Genomic DNA, 15,567 nt, shown 5'->3' with positions numbered 1-15,567 from the left:
TGATCCTCTGACAATGCTGCACTCCCTCCACACTGATCCTCTGACAATGGAGCACTCCCTCCACACTGATCCTCTGACAATGCTGCACTCCCTCCGCACTGATCGTCTGACACTGCTGCACCCCCTCCACACTAATCCTCTGACAATGCTACACTCTCTCCATACTGATCCTCTGACAATGATTCACTCCCTCCACACAGATCGTCTGACACTGCTGCACCCCCTCCACACTGATCCTCTGACAATGCTACACTCTCTCCACACTGATCCTCTGATAATGCAGCACTCCCTCCACACTGACCCTCTGACCATGCTGCACTCCCTCCACACTGATCCTCTGACAATGCTGCACTTCCTCCACACTGACCCTCTAACACTGCTGCACTCCCCCCACACTGACACTCTGACACTGCTGCACTCCCTCCACACTGATCCTCTGACAATGCTGCACTCCCTCCACACTGACCCCTGCCAATGGTGCACTCACTCCACACTGTCCCTCTGACAATGCTGCACTCCCTCCACACTGATCCTCTGACACTTCTGCACTCCCTCCACACTGATCATCTGACAATGCTGCTCTCTCTCCACACTGATCCTCTGACAATGCTGCACCCCCTCCACTCTGATCCTCTGACAATGCTGCACTACTTCCACACTGACCCTCTGACACTGCTGCACTCCACCCACACTGACCCTCTGACACTGCTGAACACCCTCCACTCTGATCCTCTGACAATGGTGTACTCCCTCCACACTGACCCTCTGACAATTCTGCACTCCCTCAACACTGAACCTCTGACAATGCTGCACTCCCTCCACACTGATCCTATGACAATGCTGTACTCCCTCCACACTGACCCTCTGACAATGCTGCACTCCCTCCAAACTGATCCTCTGACAATGCAGCACTTCCTCCACACTGATCCTCAGACAATGCGGCACTCCCTCCACACTGACCCTCTGACAATGCTGCACTCCCTCCACACTAACCCTCTGACAATGGTGTACTCCCTCCACACTGAACCTCTGACAATTCTGCCCTCCTCCAACACTGAACCTCTGACAATGCTGCACTCCCTCCACACTGATCCTATGACAATGCTGCACTTCCTCCACACTGACCCTCTGACAATTCTGCATTCACTCCACACTGATCCTCTGACAATTCTGCACTCCCTCCACACAGAACCTTTGACAATGCTGCCCTGCCTCCATAAAGATCCTCTGACATTGCTGCACTCCCTCCACACTGATCCTCTGACAATGCTGCACTCACTCCACACTGATCGTCTGACAATGCTGCACTCCCTCCACACTGATCCTCTGACAATGGAGCACTCCCTCCACACTGATCCTCTGACAATGCAGCACTTCATCCACACTGATCCTCTGACAATGCTGAACTCACTGCACACTGACCCTCTGACAATGGTGTACTCCCTCCACACTGACCCTCTGACAATGCTGCACTCTCTCCACAGTGACCCTCTCACAAAGCTGCACTCCCTCCACACTGACCCTCTGACAATGCTGCACTCCCTCCACACTGATCCTTTGACAAATCTGCACTTCCTCCACACTGACCCTCTGACAATGCTACACTCCCTCCACACTGATCCAATGACAATGCTGCACTCCCTCCACACTGATCCTCTGACAATGCTGCTCTTCCTCCACACTGACCCTCTGACACTGCTGCAGTCCCCCCACACTGACACTCTGACACTGCTGCACTCCCTCCACATTGATCCTCTGACAATGCTGCACTCCCTCCACACTGACCCTCTGACAATTGTGCACTCACTCCACACTGTCCCTCTGACAATGCTGCACTCACTCCACACTGATCCTCTGAAAATGCTGCACTCCCTCCACACTGATCCTCTGACAATGCAGCACATCCTCCACACTGAACCTCTGACAATGGTGTACTCCCTCCACACTGACCCTCTGACAATTCTGCATTCACTCCACCCTGATCCTCTGACAATGCTGAACTCACTCCACACTGATCCTCTGACAATGCTGCACTCCCTCCACACTGATCCTCTGACAATGGAGCACTCCCTCCACACTGATCCTCTGACAATGCTGCACTCCCTCCGCACTGATCGTCTGACACTGCTGCACCCCCTCCACACTAATCCTCTGACAATGCTACACTCTCTCCATACTGATCCTCTGACAATGATTCACTCCCTCCACACAGATCGTCTGACACTGCTGCACCCCCTCCACACTGATCCTCTGACAATGCTACACTCTCTCCACACTGATCCTCTGATAATGCAGCACTCCCTCCACACTGACCCTCTGACCATGCTGCACTCCCTCCACACTGATCCTCTGACAATGCTGCACTTCCTCCACACTGACCCTCTAACACTGCTGCACTCCCCCCACACTGACACTCTGACAATGCTGCACTCCCTCCACACTGATCCTCTGACAAAGCTTCACTCCCTCCACACTGATCCTCTGACAATGCTGCACTTCATCCACACTGATCCTATGACAATTCTGCACTCCCTCCACACTGAACCTCTGACAATGCTACACTCCCTCCACACTGATCCTATGACAATGCTGCATTCACTCCACACTGATCCTCTGCCAATGCTGCACTCCGTCCACACTGATCCTCTGACAATGCTGCACTCCCTCCACACAGAACCTCTGACAATGCTGCCCTGCCTCCATAATGATCCTCTGACAATGCTGCACTCCCTCCACACTGATCCTCTGACAATGCTGCACTCACTCCACACTGATCCTCTGACAATGCTGCACTCCCTCCACACTGATCCTCTGACAATGGAGCACTCCCTCCACACTGATCATCTGACATTGCAGCACTTCATCCACACTGATCCTCTGACAATGCTGAACTCACTGCACACTGACCCTCTGACAATGGTGTACTCCCTCCACACTGACCCTCTGACAATGCTGCACTCTCTCCACACTGACCCTCTCACAAAGCTGCACTCCCTCTACACTGACCCTCTGACAATGCAGCACTCCCTCCACACTGATCCTCTGACAATGCAGCACTTCCTCCACACTGATCCTCAGACAATGCTGCACTCCCTCCACACTAACCCTCTGACAATGGTGTACTCCCTCCACACTGACCCTCTGACAATTCTGCACTCCCTCAACACTGAACCTCTGACAATGCTGCACTCCCTCCACACTGATCCTATGACAATGCTGCACTTCCTCCACACTGACCCTCTGACAATTCTGCATTCACTCCACACTGATCCTCTGACAATGCTGCACTCCGTCCACACTGATCCTCTGACAATGCTGCACTCATTCCACACTGATACTCTGACAATGCTGCACTCCCTCCACACTGATCCTCTGACAATGGAGCACTCCCTCCACACTGATCCTCTGACAATGCAGCACTTCATCCACACTGATCCTCTGACAATGCTGAACTCACTGCACACTGACCCTCTGACAATGGTGTACTCCCTCCACACTGACCCTCTGACAATTCTGCACTCTCTCCACACTGACCCTCTCACAAAGCTGCACTCCGTCCACACTGACCGTCTGACAATGCTGCACTCTCTCCACACTGATCCTCTGACAATTCTGCACTCCCTCCACACTGACCCTCTGACAATGCTACACTCCCTCCACACTGATCCTATGACAATGCTGCACTCACTCCACACTGATCCTCTGACAATGCTGCACTCCCTCCACACTGATCCTCTGACAATGCAGCACTTCCTCCACACTGATCCTCTGACAATGCTGCACTCCCTCCACACTGAACCTCTGACAATGCTGCACTCCCTCCACACTGACCCTCTGACAATTCTGCACTCCCTCTACACTGAACCTCTGACAATGCTGCACTCCCTCCACACTGATCCAATGACAATGCTGCACTCCCCCCACACTGACCCTCTGACAATTCTGCATTCACTCCACCCTGATCCTCTGACAATGCTGCACTCCGTCCACACTGTTCCTCTGACAATGATGCACTCCCTCCACACAGATCGTCTGACACTGCTGCACCCCCTCCACACTGATCCTCTGACAATGCTACACTCTCTCCACACTGATCCTCTGATAATGCTGCACTTCCTCCACACTGACCCTCTGACAATGCTGCACTCCGTCCACACTGACACTCTGACACTGCTGCACTCCCTCCACACTGATCCTCTGACAATGCTGCACTCCCTCCACACTGACCCTCTGACAATGCTGCACTCTCTCCACACTGATCCTCTGACAATGCTGCACCCCCTCCACTCTGATCCTCTGACAATGCTGCACTACTTCCACACTGACCCTCTGACACTGCTGCACTCCACCCACACTGACCCTCTGACACTGCTGAACTCCCTCCACTCTGATCCTCTGACAATAGTGTACTCCCTCCACACTGACCCTCTGACAATTCTGCACTCCCTCCATACTGATCCTCTGACAATGCAGCACTCCCTCCACACTGATCCTCTGACAATGCTGCACTCCCTCAACACTGAACCTCTGACAATGCTGCACTCCCTCCACACTGATCGTGTGACAATGCTGCACTCCCTCCACACTGACCCTCTGACAATGCTGCACTCCCTCCAAACTGATCCTCTGACAATGAAGCACTCCCTCCACACTGATCCTCTGACAATGCAGCACTTCCTCCACACTGATCCTCAGACAATGCTGAACTCACTGCACACTGACCCTCTGACAATGGTGTACACCCTCCACACTGACCCTCTGGCAATTCTGCACTCCCTCCACACTGATCCTCTGACAATGCTGCACTCCGTCCAAACTGATCCTCTGACAATGCTGCACTCCCTCCACACAGAACCTCTGACAATGCTGCCCTGCCTCCATAATGATCCTCTGACAATGCTGCACTCCCTCCACACTGATCCTCTGACAATGCTGAAATCACTCCACACTGATCCTCTGACAATGCTGCACTCCCTCCACACTGACCCTCTGACAATTCTGCATTCACTCCACACTGGTCCTCTGACAATGCTGCACTCCGTCCAAACTGATCCTCTGACAATGCTGCACTCCCTCCACACAGAACCTCTGACAATGCTGCCCTGCCTCCATAATGATCCTCTGACAATGCTGCACTCCCTCCACACTGATCCTCTGACAATGCTGAACTCACTCCACACTGATCCTCTGACAATGCTGCACTCCCTCCACACTGATCCTCTGACAATGGAGCACTCCCTCCACACTGATCCTCTGACAATGCAGCACTTCATCCACACTGATCCTCTGACAATGCTGAACTCACTGCACACTGACCCTCTGACAATGGTGTACTCCCTCCACACTGACCCTCTGACAATGCTGCACTCTCTCCACACTGACCCTCTCACAAAGCTGCACTCCCTCCACACTGACCGTCTGACAATGCAGCACTCCCTCCACACTGATCCTCTGGCAATTCTGCACGCCCTCCACAGTGACCCTCTGACAATGCTACACTCCCTCCACACTGATCCTATGACAATGCTGCACTCACTCCACACTGATCCTCTGAAAATGCTGCACTCCCTCCACACTGATCCAATGACAATGCTGCACTCCCCCCACACTGACCCTCTGACAATTCTGCATTCACTCCACTCTGATCCTCTGACAATGCTGCACTCCGTCCACACTGTTCCTCTGACAATGCTGCACTCCCTCCGCACTGATCGTCTAACACTGCTGCACCCCCTCCACACTGATCCTCTGACAATGCTACACTCTCTCCATACTGATCCTCTGACAATGATGCACTTCCTCCACACAGATCGTCTGACACTGCTGCACCCCCTCCACACTGATCCTCTGATAATGCAGCACTCCGTCCACACTGACCCTCTGACAATGCTGCACTCCCTCCACACTGATCCTCTGACAATGCTGCTCTTCCTCCACACTGACCCTCTGACACTGCTGCAGTCCCCCCACACTGACACTCTGACACTGCTGCACTCCCTCCACATTGATCCTCTGACAATGCTGCACTCCCTCCACACTGACCCTCTGACAATTGTGCACTCACTCCACACTGTCCCTCTGACAATGCTGCACTCACTCCACACTGATCCTCTGAAAATGCTGCACTCCCTCCACACTGATCCTCTGACAATGCAGCACATCCTCCACACTGAACCTCTGACAATGGTGTACTCCCTCCACACTGACCCTCTGACAATTCTGCATTCACTCCACCCTGATCCTCTGACAATGCTGAACTCACTCCACACTGATCCTCTGACAATGGAGCACTCCGTCCACACTGATCCTCTGACAATGCTGCACTCCCTCCGCACTGATCGTCTGACACTGCTGCACCCCCTCCACACTAATCCTCTGACAATGCTACACTCTCTCCATACTGATCCTCTGACAATGATTCACTCCCTCCACACAGATCGTCTGACACTGCTGCACCCCCTCCACACTGATCCTCTGACAATGCTACACTCTCTCCACACTGATCCTCTGATAATGCAGCACTCCCTCCACACTGACCCTCTGACCATGCTGCACTCCCTCCACACTGATCCTCTGACAATGCTGCACTTCCTCCACACTGACCCTCTAACACTGCTGCACTCCCCCCACACTGACACTCTGACACTGCTGCACTCCCTCCACACTGATCCTCTGACAATGCTGCACTCCCTCCACACTGACCCCTGCCAATGGTGCACTCACTCCACACTGTCCCTCTGACAATGCTGCACTCCCTCCACACTGATCCTCTGACACTTCTGCACTCCCTCCACACTGATCATCTGACAATGCTGCTCTCTCTCCACACTGATCCTCTGACAATGCTGCACCCCCTCCACTCTGATCCTCTGACAATGCTGCACTACTTCCACACTGACCCTCTGACACTGCTGCACTCCACCCACACTGACCCTCTGACACTGCTGAACACCCTCCACTCTGATCCTCTGACAATGGTGTACTCCCTCCACACTGACCCTCTGACAATTCTGCACTCCCTCAACACTGAACCTCTGACAATGCTGCACTCCCTCCACACTGATCCTATGACAATGCTGTACTCCCTCCACACTGACCCTCTGACAATGCTGCACTCCCTCCAAACTGATCCTCTGACAATGCAGCACTTCCTCCACACTGATCCTCAGACAATGCGGCACTCCCTCCACACTGACCCTCTGACAATGCTGCACTCCCTCCTCACTAACCCTCTGACAATGGTGTACTCCCTCCACACTGAACCTCTGACAATTCTGCCCTCCTCCAACACTGAACCTCTGACAATGCTGCACTCCCTCCACACTGATCCTATGACAATGCTGCACTTCCTCCACACTGACCCTCTGACAATTCTGCATTCACTCCACACTGATCCTCTGACAATTCTGCACTCCCTCCACACAGAACCTTTGACAATGCTGCCCTGCCTCCATAAAGATCCTCTGACATTGCTGCACTCCCTCCACACTGATCCTCTGACAATGCTGCACTCACTCCACACTGATCGTCTGACAATGCTGCACTCCCTCCACACTGATCCTCTGACAATGGAGCACTCCCTCCACACTGATCCTCTGACAATGCAGCACTTCATCCACACTGATCCTCTGACAATGCTGAACTCACTGCACACTGACCCTCTGACAATGGTGTACTCCCTCCACACTGACCCTCTGACAATGCAGCACTCTCTCCACAGTGACCCTCTCACAAAGCTGCACTCCCTCCACACTGACCCTCTGACAATGCTGCACTCCCTCCACACTGATCCTTTGACAAATCTGCACTTCCTCCACACTGACCCTCTGACAATGCTACACTCCCTCCACACTGATCCAATGACAATGCTGCACTCCCTCCACACTGATCCTCTGACAATGCTGCTCTTCCTCCACACTGACCCTCTGACACTGCTGCAGTCCCCCCACACTGACACTCTGACACTGCTGCACTCCCTCCACATTGATCCTCTGACAATGCTGCACTCCCTCCACACTGACCCTCTGACAATTGTGCACTCACTCCACACTGTCCCTCTGACAATGCTGCACTCACTCCACACTGATCCTCTGAAAATGCTGCACTCCCTCCACACTGATCCTCTGACAATGCAGCACATCCTCCACACTGAACCTCTGACAATGGTGTACTCCCTCCACACTGACCCTCTGACAATTCTGCATTCACTCCACCCTGATCCTCTGACAATGCTGAACTCACTCCACACTGATCCTCTGACAATGCTGCACTCCCTCCACACTGATCCTCTGACAATGGAGCACTCCCTCCACACTGATCCTCTGACAATGCTGCACTCCCTCCGCACTGATCGTCTGACACTGCTGCACCCCCTCCACACTAATCCTCTGACAATGCTACACTCTCTCCATACTGATCCTCTGACAATGATTCACTCCCTCCACACAGATCGTCTGACACTGCTGCACCCCCTCCACACTGATCCTCTGACAATGCTACACTCTCTCCACACTGATCCTCTGATAATGCAGCACTCCCTCCACACTGACCCTCTGACCATGCTGCACTCCCTCCACACTGATCCTCTGACAATGCTGCACTTCCTCCACACTGACCCTCTAACACTGCTGCACTCCCCCCACACTGACACTCTGACACTGCTGCACTCCCTCCACACTGATCCTCTGACAATGCTGCACTCCCTCCACACTGACCCCTGCCAATGGTGCACTCACTCCACACTGTCCCTCTGACAATGCTGCACTCCCTCCACACTGATCCTCTGACACTTCTGCACTCCCTCCACACTGATCATCTGACAATGCTGCTCTCTCTCCACACTGATCCTCTGACAATGCTGCACCCCCTCCACTCTGATCCTCTGACAATGCTGCACTACTTCCACACTGACCCTCTGACACTGCTGCACTCCACCCACACTGACCCTCTGACACTGCTGAACACCCTCCACTCTGATCCTCTGACAATGGTGTACTCCCTCCACACTGACCCTCTGACAATTCTGCACTCCCTCAACACTGAACCTCTGACAATGCTGCACTCCCTCCACACTGATCCTATGACAATGCTGTACTCCCTCCACACTGACCCTCTGACAATGCTGCACTCCCTCCAAACTGATCCTCTGACAATGCAGCACTTCCTCCACACTGATCCTCAGACAATGCGGCACTCCCTCCACACTGACCCTCTGACAATGCTGCACTCCCTCCACACTAACCCTCTGACAATGGTGTACTCCCTCCACACTGAACCTCTGACAATTCTGCCCTCCTCCAACACTGAACCTCTGACAATGCTGCACTCCCTCCACACTGATCCTATGACAATGCTGCACTTCCTCCACACTGACCCTCTGACAATTCTGCATTCACTCCACACTGATCCTCTGACAATTCTGCACTCCCTCCACACAGAACCTTTGACAATGCTGCCCTGCCTCCATAAAGATCCTCTGACATTGCTGCACTCCCTCCACACTGATCCTCTGACAATGCTGCACTCACTCCACACTGATCGTCTGACAATGCTGCACTCCCTCCACACTGATCCTCTGACAATGGAGCACTCCCTCCACACTGATCCTCTGACAATGCAGCACTTCATCCACACTGATCCTCTGACAATGCTGAACTCACTGCACACTGACCCTCTGACAATGGTGTACTCCCTCCACACTGACCCTCTGACAATGCTGCACTCTCTCCACAGTGACCCTCTCACAAAGCTGCACTCCCTCCACACTGACCCTCTGACAATGCTGCACTCCCTCCACACTGATCCTTTGACAAATCTGCACTTCCTCCACACTGACCCTCTGACAATGCTACACTCCCTCCACACTGATCCAATGACAATGCTGCACTCACTCCACACTGATCCTCTGACAATGCTGCCTTCCCTCCACACTGATCCTCTGACAATGCAGCACTTCCTCCACACTGAACCTCTGACAATGCTGCACTCCCTCCACACTGACCCTCTGACAATGCTGCACTCCCTCCACATTGACCCTCTGACAATGGTGTACTCCCTCCACACTGACCCTCTGACAATTCTGCACTCCCTCTACACTGAACCTCTGACAATGCTGCACTCCCTCCACACTGATCCAATGACAATGCTGCACTCCCCCCACACTAACCCTCTGACAATTCTGCATTCACTCCACCCTGATCCACTGACAATGCTGCACTCCGTCCACACTATTCCTCTGACAATGCTGCACTCCCTCCGCACTGATCGTCTAACACTGCTGCACCCCCTCCACACTGATCCTCTGACAATGCTACACTCTCTCCATACTGACCCTCTGACAATGCTGCACCCCCTCCACACTGATCCTCTGACAATGCTACACTCTCACCACCCTGATCCTCTGATAATGCAGCACTCCGTCCACACTGATCCTCTGACAATGCTGCACTCCCTCCACACTGATCCTCTGACAATGCTGCTCTTCCTCCACACTGACCCTCTGACACTGCTGCAGCCCCCCACACTGACACTCTGACACTGCTGCACTCCCTCCACATTGATCCTCTGACAATGCTGCACTCCCTCCACACTGACCCTCTGACAATTGTGCACTCACTCCACACTGTCCCTCTGACAATGCTGCACTCTCTCCACACTGATCCTCTGACACTTTACACTCCCTCCACACTGATCCTATGACAATGCTGCACTTCCTCCACACTGACCCTCTGACAATTCTGCATTCACTCCACACTGATCCTCTGACAATGCTGCACTCCGTCCACACTGAGCCTCTGACAATTCTGCACTCCCTCCACACAGAACCTCTGACAATGCTGCACTCACTCCACACTGATCGTCTGACAATGCTGCACTCCCTCCACACTGATCCTCTGACAATGGAGCACTCCCTCCACACTGATCCTCTGACAATGCAGCACTTCATCCACACTGATCCTCTGACAATGCTGAACTCACTGCACACTGACCCTCTGACAATGGTGTACTCCCTCCACACTGACCCTCTGACAATGCTGCACTCTCTCCACAGTGACCCTCTCACAAAGCTGCACTCCCTCCACACTGACCCTCTGACAATGCTGCACTCCCTCCACACTGATCCTCTGACAAATCTGCACTCCCTCCACACTGACCCTCTGACAATGCTACACTCCCTCCACACTGATCCAATGACAATGCTGCACTCACTCCACACTGATCCTCTGACAATGCTGCCTTCCCTCCACACTGATCCTCTGACAATGCAGCACTTCCTCCACACTGAACCTCTGACAATGCTGCACTCCCTCCACACTGACCCTCTGACAATGCTGCACTCCCTCCACATTGACCCTCTGACAATGGTGTACTCCCTCCACACTGACCCTCTGACAATTCTGCACTCCCTCTACACTGAACCTCTGACAATGCTGCACTCCCTCCACACTGATCCAATGACAATGCTGCACTCCCCCCACACTGACCCTCTGACAATTCTGCATTCACTCCACCCTGATCCTCTGACAATGCTGCACTCCGTCCACACTGTTCCTCTGACAATGCTGCACTCCCTCCGCACTGATCGTCTAACACTGCTGCACCCCCTCCACACTGATCCTCTGACAATGCTACACTCTCTCCATACTGATCCTCTGACAATGATGCACTTCCTCCACACAGATCGTCTGACACTGCTGCACCCCCTCCACACTGATCCTCTGACAATGCTACACTCTCTCCACACTGATCCTCTGATAATGCAGCACTCCGTCCACACTGACCCTCTGACAATGCTGCACTCCCTCCACACTGATCCTCTGACAATGCTGCTCTTCCTCCACACTGACCCTCTGACACTTCTGCAGTCCCCCCACACTGACACTCTGACACTGCTGCACTCCCTCCACATTGATCCTCTGACAATGCTGCACTCCCTCCACACTGATCCTCTGACAATTGTGCACTCACTCCACACTGTCCCTCTGACAATGCTGCACTCTCTCCACACTGATCCTCTGACACTTTACACTCCCTCAACACTGATCCTCTGACAATGCTGCACCCCCTCCACTCTGATCCTCTGACAATGCTGCACTACTTCCACACTGACCCTCTGACACTGCTGCACTCCACCCACACTGACCCTCTGACACTGCTGAACTCCCTCCACTCTGAACCTCTGACAATGGTGTACTCCCTCCACACTGACCCTCTGACAATTCTGCACTCCCTCAACACTGAACCTCTGACAATGCTGCACTCCCTCCACACTGATCCTATGACAATGCTGCACTCCCTCCACACTGACCCTCTGACAATGCTGCACTCCGTCCACACTGTTCCTCTGACAATGCTGCACTCCCTCCACACTGATCCTCTGACAATGCTGCCCTCTCTCCATAATGATCCTCTGACAATGCTGCACTCCCTCCACACTGATCCTCTGACAATGCTGCACTCCCTCCACACTGATCCTCTGACAATGCTGCACTCAATCCACACTGATCCTCTGACAATGCTGCACTCCCTCCACACTGATCCTCTGACAATTCAGCACTTCATCCACACTGATCCTCTGACAATGCTGAACTCACTGCACACTGACCCTCTGACCATGGTGTACTCCCTCCACACTGACCCTCTGACAATGCTGCACTCTCTCCACACTGACCCTCTGACAAAGCTGCACTCCCTCCACACTGACCCTCTGACAATGCTGCACTCCGTCCACACTGTTCCTCTGACAATGCTGCACTCCCTCCACACTGATCCTCTGACAATGCTGCCCTCTCTCCATAATGATCCTCTGACAATGCTGCACTCCCTCCACACTGATCCTCTGACAATGCTGCACTCCCTCCACACTGATCCTCTGACAATGCTGCACTCAATCCACACTGATCCTCTGACAATGCTGCACTCCCTCCACACTGATCCTCTGACAATGCAGCACTTCATCCACACTGATCCTCTGACAATGCTGAACTCACTGCACACTGACCCTCTGACCATGGTGTACTCCCTCCACACTGACCCTCTGACAATGCTGCACTCTCTCCACACTGACCCTCTGACAAAGCTGCACTCCCTCCACACTGACCCTCTGACAATGCTGCACTCCCTCCACACTGATCCTATGACAATGCTGCACTCACTCCACACTGATCCTCTGACAATGGTGTACTCCCTCCACACTGACCCTCTGACAATGCAGCACTTCCTCCACACTGATCCTCTGACAATGCTGCACTCCCTCCACACTGACCCTCTGACAATGCTGCACTCCCTCCACACTGACCCTCTGACAATGGTGTACTCCCTCCACACTGACCCTCTGACAATTCTGCACTCCCTCTACACTGAACCGCTGACAATGCTGCACTCCCTCCACACTGATCCAATGACAGTGCTGCAGTCCCTCCACACTGACCCTCTGACAATTCTGCATTCACTCCACCCTGATCCTCTGACAATGCTGCACTCCGTCCACACTGTTCCTCTGACAATGATGCACTCCCTCCACACAGATCGTCTGACACTGCTGCACCCCCTCCACACTGATCCTATGACAATGCTGCACTCCCTCCACACTGACCCTCTGATAATGTAGCACTACCTCCACACTGACCCTCTGACAATGCTGCACTCCGTCCACACTGATCCTCTAACAATGCTGCACTTCCTCCACACTGACCCTCTGACACTGCTGCACTCCCCCCACACTGACCCTCTGATAATGTAGCACTCCCTCCACACTGACCCTCTGACAATGCTGCAACCCCTCCATACTGATCCTCTGATAATGCTGCACTCCCTCCACATTGACTCTCTGACAATGCTGCACCCCCTCCACACTGATCCTCTGACAATGCTGCACTCCCTCCTCCACACTGATCCTCTGACAATGCTGCACTTCCTCTACACTGACCCTCTGACAATGCTGCACTCCCTCCACACTGACCCTCTGATAATGCTGCACTCACTCCATACTGATCCTCTGACAATGCTGCACTTCCTCCACACTGACCCTCTAACACTTCTGCACTCCACCCACACTGACCCTCTGACAATTCTGCACCCCCTCCACACTGATCCTCTGGCAATGCTGCACTCCCTCCACACTGACCCTCTGATTGTGATGCACTCCCTCAGTACTGACTCTCTGACTGTGTGGAAGTGGCCCTATACTGGTCCTCCGACAGTGTGGCCCAATCTCAGGACAAAACCTCTGACATTACAGCACTCCATCATAACTGACACTCTGACAGTACAGCACTGCATCAGTACTGACTCATTGACATTATAGTACTCTCTCAGTCCTGACCCTCTGCCTCGTTCCTGCACCTCTGATAGTCCAGCGGTGCCTCAGGGTACTGTCTATCTGACAGTGTAGCACTCTCTCTGTCCTAACCCTCTGACAGTGCAGCACTCCCTCAGTACTGACCCTCTGAGAATGAGGCACTCCCTCAGTACTGACCCTCTGATGGTGCAGTGCTCTCTCAGTGCAGATCCTCTGATAGTGAGGCTTGCTGTCTGGACTGACTCACTGACAGTGTTGTGCTCACTCAGTACTGACCCTCTGACAGTGCAGCACTCCCTCAGTCCTGATGCTCACACAGTTCAGAACTTCCTCAGTACAGACCATCTGACTGTGTGGCTCTGCCCCCATACCGACCATGTGACAGTGTGGTACACCCTCAGTACTGACCCTCTGACAGTGCATCACTCCCTCAGTACTGACCCTCTGACAGTGCAGCGCTCCCTCAGTACTGACCCTCTCACAGTGCGGCGCTCCATCAGTACTGACCCTCTGACAGTGCAGCACTCCCTCAGTACTGACCCTCTGACAGTGCAGCGCTCCCTCAGTACTGACCCTCTGACAGTGCAGCGCTCCATCAGTACTGACCCTCTGACAGTGCAGCACTCCCTCAGTACTGACCATCTGACAGTGCAACGCTCCCTCAGTACTGACCATGTGACAGTGCAACGCTCCCTCTGTACTGACCATCTTACAGTGCAACACTCCCACAGTACTAACCGTCTGACAGTACAGCACTCCCTCATTACTGACCCTCCGACAGTGCAGCTCTCCCTCAGTACTGACCATCTTACAGTGCATCACTCCCGCAGTACTAATCCTCTGACAGTACAGCATTCCCTAGGTACTGACCCTCTGGCAGTGCAGCACACCCTCAGGGCTTATGGTAATTTCAGACATGATAGAGATTGAACCAACAATGTTGGCATCACGAACCTGTTAGCTGAGGTTAACGACCCCCCTTTGTAGCAGAGGGATTCAATCCCTCTGACAGTGCAGCACTCCCTCAGTGTTGACCTTCCGACAGTGCAGCACTCCCTCAGTACTGACCCTCTGACAGTGCAGCACTCCCTCAGTACTGACCTTCTGACAGTGCAGCACTCCCTCAGTGTTGACCTTACGACAGTGCAGCACTCCCTTCGCACTGACCCACTTTTTTTCTATTTCACAGTCTTGTGGAAATTTGGAGACATAGGGTTTGCAGATTCTGAGGAAGCATGAGAGAGACACACAAACCAAACCCTGTCTGA

The sequence above is a fragment of the Chiloscyllium punctatum genome, chromosome 21 (genome assembly GCF_047496795.1).
Source record: "Chiloscyllium punctatum isolate Juve2018m chromosome 21, sChiPun1.3, whole genome shotgun sequence".
NCBI lineage: Eukaryota > Metazoa > Chordata > Chondrichthyes > Orectolobiformes > Hemiscylliidae > Chiloscyllium > Chiloscyllium punctatum.
This window is presented reverse-complemented; position numbering follows the sequence as displayed.